Genomic DNA, 12,961 nt, shown 5'->3' on the forward strand with positions numbered 1-12,961 from the left:
AGGAGTAAGCGTCTTTTAACTTCATGGCTGCAATCACTATCTGCAGTGATTTTGGAGACCCAAAAAATAAAGTCTGACACTGTTTCCACTGTTTCCCCATTTATTTCCCATGAAGTGATGGGACCAGATGCCATGATCTTCGTTTTCTGAATGTTGAGCTTTAAGCCAACATTTTCACTCTCCTCTTTCACTTTCATCAAGAGGCTTTTGAGTTCCTCTTCACTTTCTGCCATAAGGGTGGTGTCATCTGCATATCTGAGATGCAGAAATATTGATATTTCTCCCGGCAATCTTGATTCCAGCTTGTGCTTCTTCCAGCCCAGCGTTTCTCATGATGTACTCTGCATATAAGTTAAATAAGCAGAGTGACAATATACAGCCTTGACGTACTCCTTTTCCTATTTGGAACCAGTCTGTTGTTCCATGTCCAGTTTTAACTGTTGCTTCCTGACCTGCATACACATTTCTCAAGAGGCAGATCAGGTGGTCTGGTATTCCCATCTCTTTCAGAATTTTCCAGTTTATTGTGATCCACACAGTCAAAGGCTTTGGCATAATCAATAAAGCAGAAATAGATGTTTTTCTGGAACTCTCTTGCTTTTTCCACGATCCACCAGATGTTGGCAATTTGATTTCTGGTTCCTGTGCCTTTTCTAAAACCAGCTTGAACATCAGGAAGTTCACAGTTCACATATTGCTGAAGCCTGGCTTGGAAAATTTTGAGCATTACTTTACTAGCGTGTGAGATGACTGCAATTGTGCGGTAGTTTGAGCATTCTTTGGCATTGCCTTTCTTTGGAATTGGAATGAAAACTGACCTTTTCCAGTCCTGTGGCCACTGCTGAGTTTTCCAAATTTGCTGGCATATTGAGTGCAGCACTTTGACAGCATCATCTTTGAGGTTTTGAAATAGCTCAACTGGAATTCCATCACCTCCACTAGCTTTGTTCGTAGTGATGCTTTCTAAGGCCCACTTGACTTCACATTCCAGGATGTCTGGCTCTAGGTGAGTGATTACACCATCGTGATTATCTGGGTCGTGAAGATCTTTTTTGTACAGTTCTTCTGTGTATTCTTGCCACCTCTTCTTAATATCTTCTGCTTCTGTTAGGTCCATACCATTTCTGTCCTTTATCGAGCCCCTCTTTGCATGAAATGTTCCCTTGGTATCTCTAATTTTCTTGAAGAGATCTCTAGTCTTTCCCATTCTGTTGTTTTCCTCTATTTCTTTGCACTGGTCACTGAGGAAGGCTTTCTTATCTCTTCTTGCTATTCTTTGGAACTCTGCATTCAGATGCTTATATCTTTCCTTTTCTCCTTTGCTTTTCGCTTCTCTTCTTTTCACAGCTATTTGAGACAGCCATTTTGCTTTTTTGCATTTCTTTTCCATGGGGATGGTCTTGATCCCTGTCTCCTGTACAATGTCATGAACCTCAGTCCATAGTTCATCAGGCACTGTATCTGTCAGATCTAGTCCCTTAAATCTATTTCTCACTTCCACTGTATAATCATAAGGGTATAGGAACCCTTTAAAACCTTACTCTAAAGCTGTGGGCCATGGACCAGAAGCTTCAGCTTCGATAGGGGGCTGTTAGAAGTGCAGACTCTTTCCTCCTCCATACTTACTGCTGCTGCAGATTAATAAGATCCTCACGTGATTCATATGCATATCATGCTTGAGAAGCGTTGCGCAATGGAATTGAACATATCGAGATGAGGTTGCTCTGAACCACTACAAAGGCTTGACTCTATATTAATGTGTTTGAATACGGCAGGGAAAATGGAGAACCTCTTACTGTTTCCTTTCTTTTTTACCTTGTTAGCTACACTTGCAGTGCTGTCGTTTGCTTCCTAAGCTTGCAGCACATACATCACCTAGGAGCTTGTTGGAAATGCTGTATCTCAGGCCCTGCCCAAAGCTTTTAACAAAATATCACTTTGCCAAAAGAGGTTTGTCTAGACAAAGCTGTGGTTTTTCAGGTAGTCACGTACAGAAGTGAGGGCTGAACCATAAAGAAGGCTGAGCACCGAAGAATTGATGCTTTCAAACTGAGGTGCTGGAAAAGACTCTTGAGAGTCCCTTGGACAGCAAGGAGATCAAACCAGTCAATCAATCCTAAAGGAAATCAACCCTGAATATTCATTGGAAGGACTGATGCTGAAGGTGATACTCCAGTGCTTTGGCCACCTGATGTGAAGAGCCAACTCATTGGAAAAGACCCTGATGCTGGGAAAATTTGAGGGCAAGAGAGAAGGGGGTGACAGAGGATGAGATGGTTGGATGGTATCATCAACACAATGGACATGAGTTTGAGCAAGCTCCAGGAGATAGTGAAGGACAGAGAAGCCTGGTGTGCTGCAGTCGTGGGGTTGTGAAGAGTTGGACATGGCTGAGTGACTGAACAACAACAACGGGGTGATTCACATGCTCCCCAAGAACAAGTCATCTGAGAGAGTGCTGAGATGGACGGGAGCGGGAAGCCGCAGCCTCTTACAGCCTCATCCTGGAAGTGCTACACCTTCACACATGCTGTATATTACTAGTCATAGAGACTGACCCCGGTACGGTGTGGGAGGCATCTTCACTCAGATGTGCATACAGAAGGCAGGGTCACTGGGGGTCATCTTGCAGGATGGTTACAACGGGAGGGTTTGGGGAGACAGCTCAGGTTAGGCTCCCAAATTAGGTCAGAAAAGAAAACGGCATGTGTTTGAACAATGTCTGAATGAATGTAGATAGGTTTTTTTCCTCAACATTTTATTATAAACATTTCAAACATAGAAAAGTTGAAATTGTATGTGAAGACCCACATACCCACTACCTAGATTTTATTAGCTTTTATTATATTTACCATGTCTACTTATTTTTTGGACGTGTTTCAGAATGAGTTACATAGATTCGAAAGGCATTTTCAAAGGTGGTATATCAACTGGAAGTGAGGATTGCAGGAGAAACAGAAGGATTCTGAATTTTTAGTATTTCCTAGGATTAACAAGGAGAAGGCAATGGCACCCCACTCCAGTACTCTCGCCTGGAAAATCCCATGGACGGAGGAGCCTGATAGGCTATAGTCCATGGGGTCGCTAAGAGCCGGACATGACTGAGTGACTCCACTTTCACTTTTCACTTTCATGCATTGGAGAAGGAAATGGCAACCCACTCCAGTGTTCTTGCCTGGAGAATCCCAGGGACGGGGGAACCTGGTGGGCTGCCGTCTATGGGGTCGCACAGAGCTGGACACGACTGAAGTGACTTAGCAGCAGCAGGATTAACAAGGAAAAGGAACAGGTTTTTATGGGAAGATGTGGTTTAGTTTTGTACCAAAAACTAGGGATCATTTCTTTTTAAAAAACAATGTTGATTTGTTTGGCTGCATCAGGTCTTAGTTGGGGCATGTGAGATCTTTGTTGCGTTGTGTGGCATCATTCGTTGCGGTGTAGATGTGAGATCTTAATTCCACAGCTGGGGATGGAACCCCCTTCCCCTGCATTACAAGGTGGATTCTTAACCACTGGACCACCAGGGAAGTCCCACCTTTATTTCATTTCTGCTGGAAGCCAGTTTGTGATGGTGGTTACCAAGCTCTGGATGCAGTGTATGCGACTGATTAATGAGATGTCTGAGATTTTCTGTTTTTGTTTCCCCATGTCCAGTTTTACAGTCTGTGGCATTGAGGAGTTGTTGTCTGTGGGAACAATGCAATAGATGTAGGGCTTAGCAGGGAGTCAGGGGATGGAGACAGTGATTGGAGAGTCACCACATGGAAACGTGGGTGAATGACCTGATTGGGTTATGCTGCCAGGGGAGAGCTTTGAGATCTAGGAGGGTGACAGAGAGAACCCAGAAGACAATGAGTGAGAATACTTGGATAGGAGGAAGAGCAGGATGTCATGTGATATAGACCACTGCTACTTTGCAGGTTAGTGATATGAGAACTGAAGAGAAGCATTTGGATTGGCAGTTAACGTATTGTTGATTTTAATGGTGAGACTTTAAAATAGTGTAAAAGTAATCACTGGGGGATTTGGGAAGACAACTAGTGTAAACTGTTAGTGAATGAGGAAGTGGCCACTTGACTGGGAACCAGGGTTGAAGGAAGCCTTTTTAGGACTCAGTGGCTTGAGAATGTTTGTCAGCAGAGGAGAGAGAAAGCTAGTAGATTGTGAAAAAAGATACTAACAGAAGGATGGAATGTGGCTTGGGAAGAGGTGGAGTAAGAACTGAGGAAGACCTGAGAAACCCCCTTAAGAGCTAGAGAAGGGGAAATGAAGCTGTTGGGAGGGGAGGGTATTGCAGGAGTTCCAGCTCTTGGTTGATGAAGCAGGAGGCTTTCTGAGGGTAAAAGAAGTGGGATGGGATAGCTGGGAACTCAATATGGTGAATGTTTGAAGCAGGTGCGAGGGAAAAGGAGGCTGTGTAGGAAGCACAGCAGAGACCCATGTGAGAATAAAGCTGAGATTTGTGATGATGGGCCAATACAGGAGCAGAAAGTGCTTTTTAGTGATATTTGGAATAGATTGCTATAAAAATAATTTATAATGTATTTTTCTAACATGTGTGTGTGTGCTCAGTCATATCCAACTCTTTGCAATCCCATGGACTGCAGCCCATCAGGCTTCTCTGTCCATGGGATTATCCCAGCAGGAATACTGGAGTGAGTTGCCATTTCCTTCTCCAGGGGATCTTCCCAACCCAAGGATTGAACCCATGATTTCTGTAGCTCCTGCATTGTCAAGTGGATTCTTTACCACTGAGCCGCCTGGGAAGCCACCTGGGAGTTTTCTAATAATTTTTGTCTAATTCTTGTGGGGGGAAAAAAAAAATTTGTAAAGGGATCTTAGATAGAACCAGGACTACTCAGATTCCTCTGCTGTTTGATTTGTCTGGGCTGGAGATATTTTTGGAGGCGTGGTGGCAAATCACTTTGTAAAGTTAACCATATATCCACTTCTTATGGGACTAGATAGTTCTATGATAAATATGAAGGGAGTTGACTTCAGCCTTCACCTGAGATTTAGGTATTTCTTTTCAAAAGAGAAGAAAGTAAACTTGCATTATTTTAATAAAATTTCCTTTGTCACAAGAATTTTAATTCATAATAGTCTCACTTGTAAAAACCTTTTATCATATTTGTCTATATCATCTTTTAGCATCACCTTTGGCTAGTTTCAGACAGCACATAAAAGGTTTGGAAAGACTTGGGCACATGATAAAATTGGCAACTTGGTTTTAGAACAGCTTCAGCCAGCTTCCTGTGAAACCAAATGCTATTTCACAGAATTAGTGTCATGTTAGGAAGGCGTTGAGCTGCAGACTTTCATTGTTATTGGGAATATTTTTAGATTTGTTCCATTTTGTCCAAAAGGGGGAAAAAAAGCAAAGGCAATCTTTTAAATTAAGACTTAATACAAATAATAATTTTTACTGCTTCACTGAGTTCACTCTTTGTCACCATTTTTAAGGGATAGCTCTGTGAATTTTGACAAATGCATATGATTATGTAAGCACTATCACAATCAAGGTATAAAAATTTAATCCACCTTTTAAAAAAAAAGGACTCTGAGGATAAAATGGAAAAGTATTTTTTCATCTCTAAACCGCATTAAAATTACAGAAAAAGAACTGTGTTATTTTATTTTATTTTTTTTTGAACTGTGTTATTTTAAAAAATATTTTTATGAGCTCATTTGTATAACATATACTTATGTCTATACGTATACATTCAATATTTCAAGTGTGTTTCAGTCAGTTGCAGTCATTCTTTTTATTGCTTAAATGATCTTATATTAAGCCAATGGGAGACCCTACCCCTCTTCTTGGGTTCAGAGTTCTTTTGACATGACCCATTGATATTTGACTGTTTCTTTGATTTCTGGTACAAGATTTGCCAGGCTTGTTATATAGCCTGTCCCAGATGTTATACTCAGCCATTCCATTAAGACATCTTGATTTTGTTTTGTTTTGTTTTAATTAGAGAATTTTATTTAGAAGCTATATGTGTCAGGATCCAGGTAGGAAAATAGAACCTATACTAGTTCGTTAGAATTTGATTTAGGAAAGTAGTTAAATGGGTGTTGGAGATCTGAAGAGGTAAAAAGAGAATATGGAAGTAACTCAGAAGATATGGCAGGGAACAACCTCAGTTCCTGGGGCTGGGGAATAAAGAGGGAGAGATTGTGGAATTAATAGAACCTGGAAACTTGGAAGAATGACCTGTGTCACTGGAACCAAGGAGGCACTGGCATTGGTACTTCCGTGGGAGTTCTTAGGAAACCAGAGGAGTCTGGAGACGGCTGCTGGCCGACACTGCCTGCAGGTTGCCGGGCTTTGCTGGCCTGGCAGTCGCAGAAACTGGAGGCAAGCAAGCACACAGGAAGGATCAAGTCCATTCTCCCCTCCTCTAAGCTGGTGCCCCCTATTGGCAGAATCAAACAGTAAACAAGTGATAAAGAGGAGTGTTTACAGACCTGATCCTGCATCTCAGAGCCAGCTACAGAATGCTGGGTTTGGAGTTGAGGGCCAGATGTTCAGTCAGTCGTATCCACCTCATTGTGACCCCACTGACTGTTGCACGCCAGGCTTCCCTGTCCTTCAGTGTCTTCCGGAGTTTGCTCAGATTCATGTTCATTGAGTTGGTGATGCTGTCCAACCATCTAATCCTCTGCCGCCCCCTTCTCCTTTTGTTTCGGTCTTTCCCAGCATCAGGGTCTCTTCCAATGAGTCGGCTCCTTGTGTTCAGTGGCCAAAGTATTGGAGCTTCAGCTTCAATATCAATCCTTCCAATGAAAATTCAGGGTTGATTTCCTTTAAGATTGACTGGTTTGATCTCCTTGCTGAAGGCTAATAGTTTTTAAGATCACTAGTACAGAAGTTACATTTGGTGTGAGGTGTACTGATTGCTATTGTGTTGTCATTGCTTCTAGACCTTTTAAATGAACAGAGTTATACAAAATGAGCATTTAAGATTTTTTTATTGACGTATAGTTGATTTTCAATGTTGTGACTAAGTATTTTAAAACAAAAATAAATGAGTTCATATTTGTGTTAATTTAAATTTAATGTCATTATTTTTCTTCTTAGATTGTATTTATTACTTTTAAAATTTTTTGCAGCTTTATTGAGGTACAGTTAACAAATGAAATTGTAATATATTGAAAGCATACAACATGATAATTTGCTATATGTGTATGTTGTGAAAGGATTCTCACCATCAAGAATTAACACATTCATTGCACCTCACATATTTATCTTTTTTTTTTTAATGAGAATACTTAAGTTCTATTCTCTTAGCTAATTAGCTAGTTTTAATCACTTACGATACAGTGTTATCAAAAAATATGGAAAGTTTCACAAATTTGCGTGTCATCCTTGTGCAGGGGGCATAATAATCTCTGTTATCATTCCAATTTTAGTATATGTGCTGCTGAAGTGAGCACTGTATTTATTACTTTTATATGAAATCTTGGTTTCTTAACAATATTAAGGTAATTACAAATACTCATATTAATTCAGTCTTGCAATAACATATAAAATAACTTTAAAATAATGCCAGGTTCCAACTCGGGCATGACAGCGTGAGGAGCTCTTGTGGGCCCAGTCCTCCATGAAACTGGTGAAAAATATTTTTAAAACAACCATATTAAAGTCTCTGGAAATCGTCTCAGGGAATTTAATTTAGCAAACGAAGAAACATTTATGATAGAAGATGTACTCAAACTCAGTAAGAGTAGTGAGATTCTGTGGGATCCTCCACCTCTCCCACCCCGGCTCAGTGATACAGAAACTCCATTCCAGACTGGATGGCAAATAAAACAAAGCTGCTGGCTCCCCAGGTCCCAGCCATCCTGGGAGAACAGCACGTCAGCATTGCTCATCTCGCCCCCAGCTACTGTTGCAGAGGCCACAGACCGGGCTAGCGCGGTTAGTAGCTGTGTTTCTACCCCAACCCTGACCCTCCCTGTGGAATGGGGGCTTTACCTTGAGCAGGACACCGGGGCTCTGATCACCCTTTCCCTGGCTTGGAGGCGAGCTGGGAAGGCCTGAGGTTCCTGTCTTCCCTCTTCCAGGTGCTCAGCTCTTAAAGCATGGGTGACTCACAGAAGCACACCCTTGTCCCCAACCCAACTGCAGAATGTGGCTCAGACATTTTTCTCTGGAGGCGGAAGCTGTAAAACCAGTAGGTCCTGATGTTTTCCCAAAGGAACTGACTTTATTTGCATCAGAATATGGCTAACCTGAAGCCTGGGGATGTTCTCAGAAATTTAGAGGTAGTTGTGAAAGGCAGTTGGGAGGAGATTGGTAGATTCATTGCAAATAAAGACTAAAACTGTAGGCTAGCTAGTTAGCTGGAGAGAACTGGGGGAAAAGATAGCTGGGAGGAGCCGATTGGAGTCAGAACACATTTCAGACACAGACTTTGGGAGGTGTCCCTTCCAAGGACCCCAAATGTGATTGGATTGGTTTGTGGAACAATTCACATCCCAGGGTCTTGTTGAAATAGTAGAGAAATTAGCTGGAAATTTGTGGAGTTTAACAGCTCCACAAATATTTATATATACTCAGTAAAGAAATTAAAAAGCTGCATTAGAAAATACTCACTGGCTGCAAAAGCAGTAAAGGAAGAATAGAGGCACAAAACCAAATATGAGATATAGAAAACAAAAAGTAAAATGGCAGATGTAAATCCAACTATATCAATAATAGCATCAACTGTGAATAGGTTAAACAGTCCAGTCAAAGACAGGGATTGTCAGACTGGATTAAAAAAAAAAGATTCAACTCTGTGCTCTGTGAGAGAATAGAAAAAAATATATATGTATTGATCTCTACCCCAGGTTTTTGGCATAGGTCTCTTGGAAACCCTTGTAATTTCCTAAGTCATAAGTGGAAGAAGCCAGTCACAATTTATACCACAAATCACATATTGTATGATATATGCTACCACTTCTATGAAGTGCCCAGAGTAGCCTATCTATAGGGATAGAGTAGTGGTGGTGCAGGGCTGTGGAATGGCAGACAGGAGGGTGTAGCTGATGGAAACAGTTTCCTTTTGAGGTTTGAAATGTTCTGCAATTGATTGTGGTGATGATCACATATATTGCTTTCGTATATTGGATATACTAAAAACCATTGACTTGCACAGTTTAAATGAGCAGATTGTATGGTAGTAAATGATGTCTCAATGAAGCAAGTAATAATACCTGTATTTTGACCAAGAGTTAACTCATGGGTGGAGTTTAGGTTTCTTTACAGTTTACCTGGTCCTTGGAATATATTCCACTGAGAATGTACAAAGTAATACGATTTAAAAGTCATTAGGAATAATTCTTTTTTATGTATGGTTATGTTTCCAACTGGATGTTTAGTTATCTCATCAGTTGATTTTTCCTGTAGTAAAAAACAACTCCGAGTTGTAGCTTAACAGCAGTGAATGTTTCCTGCTCACGTTCTGTGTGGTCGCTGCAGGGGCTCATCTTCAGGTCCTGGGCTGGGTTCAAATGACAGCTCCTATGTGGAATATGCTGGTCTCAAGGTGGAGGGCAGGGGTGCAAAAGAGTTATTAGAATTTGTGTTGACTTCTAAGTCCTTTATTTAACACCTGCATGCTGTCACTTACCCGTATTTCTCTGTTTTGCATACAAGGTTAAATTACATTTTTAAAATATGTGAATTTATACCTGTTCCTCCAGTTTACATCCACCATGCACAATTCATCTTCATCTTTTTCTAGTCAATATATTATCCTTTTCCATGTGAAAATACTGGTTCTCAGTAATACTGTTTTATTTATTGATTTCCTTTATTCTATAATACACACAAAATAGTTGAAAACTTAAAACACTAATATTACTGATAGCATGTTATTAATTTAATATTTCTTTGCATTTCTTTACCTTTAGAAGGTATACCGTTAAGGATATCCTTCAGAAGATTGTTGAAGAGTTACTTGAATTAATTTTTTTGTATATGTGTGGTTATCAATTTGTCAGAGTTTTTTTTTTTTTTTTTTTAAGATACAGTTTGAATTCAAACTAAAATTTTCACATAAGTTTAAGGACTATACGGTCTTTTGTTTAGCCCTGCTGGGCGGCTTGCAGGATCTTTGTTCCCCAGCCAGGGATGGAACTCGTGCACCCTGCAGTGGAAGTGAGGAATTCCCGGGCTGTGGGGGTTTTAAGTCATTATTCTTTCTGCTGTTGTTGATTATTTGCTTACGGTTTATCTACCTCCTCTGTGGCATGTAAACTCCGTGGGGCCTCCCCTGTTTGTCCACACACTGCAGTGCTTGGTTAATCGTGGGTCCTTGAACACATTTGTTGAAATAAATGAGTGAAACGTGTGTGTGCGCTGACGCTCAATCGTGTCCAGTTCTTTGCGACCCCATGGACTGTAGCCCACCAGGCTTCTCTGTCCATAGGAGTTTTCAGAAAAGAATACTGGAGTGGGTTGCCACGCCGTCCTCCAGGAGATCTTTCCAAACCGAGGGATTGAACCCACATCTCCTGCGTCTCATGCATTGCAAGCGGATGTTTTATCACGGAGCCGCCTGGGAAACCTCTTATTCCATTATTCTTGTATCCCTCATCTCCCATTATGAAAATACTAATTTCCAATCACACCAGTGTAATCATTCATTAGCAGTACCAACAATGTTGATAATTATTAATATGGTTACTGAAAAATTCATTTGGGGGAGTCTACAGACTATTTACCTCAGTTGTAATGTTGGTCAGATTACTGTGCTTTATACTCACTCGTAAGAATTTCCTTCTGTGAAGTTGTCTTATCAATTCAATATTTAGTGTTTATTTTATTTTGCTTCTTTTCAGGGATTTAAAAATACGTCATTATCTTTCATAATTATGTAAAATGTTCATAATTATTCTAAAGTCAAGTGTACAAAACAGGATGTATTTAGGGGAAGTCTACCTTGTGCCCCATAGCTTTGATTTTTAACTTTTTGTTATGAAACTTGTGACACATTCATTTTGTAAAAGTAGAGAAACTAGTGTAATAAAATCCTCAGATACCATCACTCATCTTCAGCAACTATCAGGTTATTGTTAGTCAAGTTATTGTTCATTAGACACCCAATCACTTGTCACACTGTTAATTATAGTAGTTTAAAAATAGGTTTTAATATTTGTTTAGGATAGTCTTGAGGGCAAGTTGGTATTTTAAGAGAGGCAATCTGCTCTACTAGGAGAAAGATAATTCGTGAAAGTTCTGTAGATGGTAAGAAGTTATGTGGTCCAGAGCTATCAGGAAGGATTTGGCCTTTTAATAGGGCCAAAGACAGTTCATTCACACATTCTGAGAAGACAGGGACAGATTGCTAACTTCAGAAAGTAGGAAGACAGTTTCTGTCTGAATGCTGCTTTGTGTGTGTGCGTGAAGGATGAGATAAAGTTACCAGTTGATGAGTGAGGGGTGTCATCATAAGAGGATGCTGGAGGTCTGAGGGGACAAGAAGGTGAAGTATTAGTAGTTGCTGTGCAGAGTGGGATGAACATACTGAGGAAGGGTGGTATGGTTGTTAGGCAGTGCTGAGTATCTGCTTGTGTGAAACCAGAGAGCTTGTGTTTCTCTCCACTGATACTTAGGTGAAGTGCAGATGGGAAGTCAGTGGGTAGTTGGTTTTTGCAGGGTGAGTACATCTGAGGGAGAGTGGTAAGGGATGAAGGTGTTGGAAAGCTGAGTAAGGAAGGAGAGAGGAGAGGGAGGGTAGAGAGGCAGTAAAAATGTGAGGGGGCTTTGGAGAATCAGTAGGAAAGGACAGAAACCAAGGACGTTCTGGGGATTTAGGTGTCGGTTCAGCATTGCTGGGGTGAGTCAGCTTCAACTCTTGTCTTTTCACTTCTTTTTAATTAAGATTCAAATTCTTTGTTAGAGAGAAACAACTGAGTCAAATGCCACTTAATTGGGGGAAGGAAGGTAGTTAATAATCAGAGGAATTTGCTTGATTGAGAAATCTGGTTGTTAGGGTGTGAAGTTTGCTCGTTTCTGTATTGCTCTAGTTGCTATATTATGTAAAGGAGATGCTACTTGCCCAGCTTGTATAATGTCATGTGGAATAACTGCATGCTTTGAAAACAAAGTGTTATGAAACTGGTAAGCAGTGCAGTTAAGCTCAGATGGTGATAATTAAATTCTCAGTGACTACAACTGCCAGTGAATTTCTTTGTGAAACCATATTTGAAGATTTGAAGATCCTATTTAAGCTTAAAATTAAACTATAAAGCTCAAAGTAAAATAGCTCAATTTATGGGATAAAAGTACATATATTAAAATAGCCTGAGAAGTTTTGAGTTGATCTTGTTTCTTATCAGACTATATTGGCTTATGCAAATGATTAGAGTGAAAGCTGTAGAAATTAATGTCATAGCTAGATTTTCTTCTTTGAGTGGTAATTATTTTACCTAATTTTCTGATACTGCTTGAGACCCTATGGACGGGCCCTGCCATCCATGGGATTCTCCAGGTAAGAGTATTGGAGTGGGTTGCCATTTCCTTCTCCAGGGGGTCTTCCCAACCCAGGGATCGAACCCGGGTCTCTCGCATTGGGCTGCCAGAAGAAAGCTTAGCCATAGCAGAAAGTAGAATGTAAAAAAACCTAGGGGTGTGGCAGGCAAAGAAGTTGAGTATTGAAGACGTTTGCATTTGAAGTCAAGTTTAATAGTAAAAGACTTCCCTGGTGGCTCAGAAGGTAAAAGCATCTGCCTGCAATGCGCGAGACCCAGGTTCATCCCTGGGTTGGGAAGACTCCCTGGAGAAGGAAATGGCAACTCACTCCAATACTCTTGCCCAGAGAATCCCATGGACAGCAGAGCCTGGTCCATGGGGTCTCAAAGAGTTGAACACGACTGAGCAACTTCACTTTTCACTTAATAGTAAAATATCAACTACAAGTTGCAAAGCTGTTGAGATAAGTAAATACTACTCTTAACAATGGCAAAGAAC

The 12,961-nt window shown here is 40.6% G+C and overlaps 1 protein-coding gene and 1 non-coding gene across 2 annotated transcripts in view; one reads left to right on the plus strand and one right to left on the minus strand.

The window, feature by feature from the left end:
- BAG4 (BAG cochaperone 4) overlaps positions 1 to 12,961 on the plus strand; it is a 30,785-nt gene that overhangs the window by 3,180 nt on the left and 14,644 nt on the right. The window lies entirely within an intron of this gene.
- Positions 7,333 to 7,437, minus strand: LOC139180248 (U6 spliceosomal RNA). Its single transcript, XR_011564583.1, has one exon. It is a non-coding gene; the product is annotated as a U6 spliceosomal RNA (small nuclear RNA).

The sequence above is a fragment of the Bos indicus genome, chromosome 27 (assembly GCF_029378745.1).
Source record: "Bos indicus isolate NIAB-ARS_2022 breed Sahiwal x Tharparkar chromosome 27, NIAB-ARS_B.indTharparkar_mat_pri_1.0, whole genome shotgun sequence".
In the NCBI taxonomy this organism is placed as follows: Eukaryota; Metazoa; Chordata; class Mammalia; order Artiodactyla; family Bovidae; genus Bos; species Bos indicus.